The following is a 4,568-nucleotide window of genomic DNA, read 5'->3' as shown; positions in this document are numbered from 1 at the left end:
AGATAAAACTAGAAATCAATAACAGAAGGAAAACTAAAAAATCTACAAATATATGGAGATTAAATAGTACACTCTTGAATAACCATTGGATCAAAGGAGAAATTGAAAAGACAAATAAAAAATATATTGAGACAAATGAAAACAAAACGGAATATACAAAATCTTATAGGATGCAGCCAAAACAGTACTAAAAGGGAATTTTATAGTGACAATTGCCTAAATTAAATGAGAAGATCTGGATTAACTTAGCTTTACAACTCAAGGAAGTAGAAAAAGAAAAACAAATTAAGCCCATAGTTAGCAAAAGGAAGAAAATGACAAAGATTGGAGCAGAAATCTATGAAATAGAAAAAAGGAAAAAAATCAACAAAATTAATAGTTAGTTTTTAAAAAGGTAGGCAAAACTGACAAACCTTTGGCTAGACTAAGAAAAGAATGAAGGAAGTTTCAAATGAGTAAGATTAGAAATAAGGAGAAAACATTATAACTGATTCCACAGAAATAAAAGAGATCCTAAGAGACTACTTTTAACAGTCATACACCAACAATATACAATTTGCCCAAACTGAATATAAATAAGCAGAAAATCTGAATGAGCCCATAACTAAGGAGATTAAACAGTAATCAGAAACTTCCCAGCCAATAGAGTACCTGAACTTCACTGGTGCATTCTACCAAACATTTAGAGAAGAATTAACACCAATCCTTCTCAAACTCTTCTGAAAATTGAAGAGTGAATACTTCCAAATTCATTTTATGAGGTCAGCATTATCCTGATTCCAAAGCCAGACAAAAATACTGCAAGAAAATATAACTACGTTCCAATGTCCCTGATGAACATAGATGCAAAAATTCTCAACAAATTCCTAGCAAACTAAATTCAAAAGCACATTAAAAAAAAAGAAAGAAAGAAAGAAAGAAAAGAAAAAAAGAATTTTAGCTAGGCACAGTGACTCATGCCTGTAATCCCAGCACTTTGGAAGGCCGAGGCAGTCAGGTCATTTGAGATCAGGAGTTCCAGACCAGCCTGGCCAACATGGTGAAACCCTGTCTCTACTAAAAATACAAAAATTAGCTGAGCGTGGTGGCGGACACCTGTAATCCCAGCTACTTGGGAGGCTGAGGTGGGAGAATCACTTGAACCTGGGAGGCGGGGGTTGAAGTGAGCTGAGATCGTGCCATTGCATTCTGGCCTGGGCAACAACAGCGAAACTCTGCCTAAAAATAAATAAATAAATAAAATAATTCTATGCCATAAACAAATAGAATTTATCTCTGGCATGCAAGTGCAAGGTTGATTTAACATATACAAATTGATCATGTGATACACCAATGTGATACAGAATAAAGCATTAAAAAAATCAAGTTGGACATGGTGGCTCACACCTATAATCCCAGCACTTTGAGAACCTGAGGGAGGCAGATTGCTTGAGTTCAGAATTCAAGACCAGCCTGGGCAACATAGTGAGACCCCCCATCTCTAGAAAAAACAAAAAATTTGTCTGGCATGGTGGCACATGCCTGTAGTTCCAGTGACTTGGGAGGCTAAGGTGGGAGGATTGCTTGAGCCTAGGAGGTAGAGGCTGCAGTGAGCAGTGATGGCGCCATTGCACTCAGCCCTGGGGGAGAGAGTGAGACCCTGCCTCAAAAAAAAAAAAAAAGAATAAAAAAGAATCATCTCAATAGATACAGAAAAATCATTTGACAAAATTCAACACACTTTCATGAGAAAAACTCTCAACAAATTAGCTATGGAAATAATTTACTTCAACATAGTGAAGGCCATATACTATAAAGTCACAATTAATATCATACTAAATGGTGAAAAACTAAAAGCATTTTCTCTAAGATTAGGAACAAGGCAAGGATGTCCATTTTTACCAGTTTTACTCAACATAGTACTGGAAATATTGAGGAATGAAGCAAGAAAAGAAATAAAGCCATTAAAATATAAAAGGAAGGAGTAAATTATCTCTGTAAGCCTACAACATGATCTTGTATGTAGAAGACCATTAAGATTCAACAAAAAAACCATCAGAACTAATAAACAAATTCATTAAATTTGCAGAACACAAAATCATCACATAAATTCAATTGCTTTTCTAGACACTAACAATGAACTATCAGAAAAAGAAATCAGGAAAATAATCCCATTTCCAAAGACATCAAAAAGAGTGAAATACATAGGTTTAAATTTAACTAAGAAAGTGAAAAACTTGTAGACTGAAAATATAAAACACTGATGAATGAAATTTTAGAAGACAAAAACAAATGAAAAGACATCTTGTGTTCATGAATTGGAAGTCTTAATATTGTTAAAAATGTCCATCCTACACAAAATGATTTACATATTTAAGGCAATCCCTATCAAAATCCCAATGGAATTATTCACAGAAATTGAAAAATTTATCCTGAAGTTCATATGGAACCATAAAAGACCCCAAACAGCCAAAACGATCTTCAGAAAGAAGAACAAAACTGGAGGCATCACACTTCATGATTTCAAAACAGAACATTCTCTAGGTTGAAGGCCAAATTCCTTTGGTCTTGTCCTTGAAGAGCCCATAGGTCAGCCCCTCTACATCAAGAGGACCTAACTGCTCAAACATATATGGATCCAATTTCCTTATTTTGCATGTGGCTTTTCAGTTTTATCAGCATCATTTGTTGAAGAGTTGTTCCCCCTCCGCCCCATTGGCTAGTTATAGTTATGTAGCCATAGTTCAGGAACACCATGAGAGTCAGTTGTGCCATGGCAACCTGCCAGTCAATGTGGCAACTGTGTGTGACAAAGTCACAAAAAACTTTAGTGTAGGCACCATTGTTCTATTGGAAAGCATACATATTAGTGGATTAGAGTGGCAATGAGGAGAGGTGAAGTGAGAGAAATATGAGGAGAGGTGAGAGAAATATGTACCACCACCAAGTATCAAGTGTCCTAGAATAAGAAAGAAAATATAAGATGTGGAATGCACATCTTATAAATATAAGATGTGGAATGTGCAAATAATTTTTTAAAAGTGTGTGCTACTCATCATGCTGAAAATAATATTGCAATTCTATTCTATACATGTTTGTAAACTAAACTGGCAAACCCAGATGATTTCTAAACCTAAGTGACTCTAAAACTTGGGCCACTGAATATAGCCACATTTCAGAAGTGCCACAAATTGCTGCAACCATATTAATCATGTTGATCTGAAGCTCAACTTCAGTAATAGTAAAATGTTATAATTTCTTTTTTTCAAATCACTAAATTTAAAAATGCCTGGAATCCTTGGGTGTGTAGAAAATACTGCATTCATAAGCCTTTATCTGATCATGTGGACAGGTTATCTCGCTGTCCCAATAGATGTGTACATATAATTTCTTTGTCCCAATGGATTCTCTATGTAATTTTCCAAAACAAGTGAAGTGATTAATTTGTAATTACAATTGAAGTAAATAATGTACCAGATGACCCAAACCTCACTTAAATATGGCCTTGATGTATTATAACAATTTCCTTGAATCTATCTCCAGTGTTACAATAAATGTATCATGAGTTTATACTTATATTTTAGGATTAAGGAACATTTGATTATTTTATTCATACCAGAAACAGGTTGATTATTTCAAGCAAATGTTTAGTAATTGAGCATCTACTTATTGTGTAAACAGTGCTTGATGCTTTCCCACATCGTATATTTTAACACAAGAATCATATGAAGTATGTATTATTATCTTCTTTTTATAAGTAAGGAAACAGAAGATCAGAAAGTTTTTGTAACCTGCCTGTGATTCCAGACTGTGAGAGGCAGAACTAAAAACTCTGATCCCAGGTTTGCATGGCTGCAAAGTCCATGGTGTCTCTGCTGGTCACTTTGTCTTCCATGCTGGCAACTATATTCAACTTTGAAAACATTTGTGTCTTTTATGCATTTATTTTCTTTAAAAATATTAAATTCATATCTGGTTTGGGTGCTTGTACACATAAAAAAAGCCAGAATTTAATAATTCAGGCACACAATCCTAGTATTATTTACACTAGAGCATACTGTTGTCATGGTTCTCATGTAATTTAGATTCAATGAAATTTGATAGAATGTGTTTGGGTAAGAGCATGGTTGCTGATAATTATGTATGTACGTTTCCTTAATTATTCTTCACGTAGGCTTTCTTGAAGAAAAAGCAAATTATTCTAAAGAATATGTTATCTTTAATCAGAGTCATGGGAGAGAATGAATATGACTTACCTATTCTCCCCTTTCCTTGATCATGTGCTGTATTTTGAACACAGGGACCATCATTTTGAAACACCAATTAATCTTTTTTTCAATATAACTTCCTACCTTTTCTATCTGGCTACTTCTTTCCCTACTTGTTTAACTTGCCAGCACCCATCAAATACTCTCACAGTTCTTGTTTCTCTATAGCCGCTTGTTAGAACTGGTGAAACTAAAATGTACCTAAATAGGTTCCCAAATAGTTCCATTCACTTTCCATTTAATCCTAGTTCATAATGATACCTAGGTTTTTCTTATTGCTTCACACAATTCCACCTGTACGACAAGGTATGGTATAGGATA

The sequence above is a fragment of the Piliocolobus tephrosceles genome, chromosome 13 (assembly GCF_002776525.5).
Source record: "Piliocolobus tephrosceles isolate RC106 chromosome 13, ASM277652v3, whole genome shotgun sequence".
NCBI classification, from domain to species: domain Eukaryota; kingdom Metazoa; phylum Chordata; class Mammalia; order Primates; family Cercopithecidae; genus Piliocolobus; species Piliocolobus tephrosceles.
Note: the sequence above shows the minus strand (reverse complement) of the source record.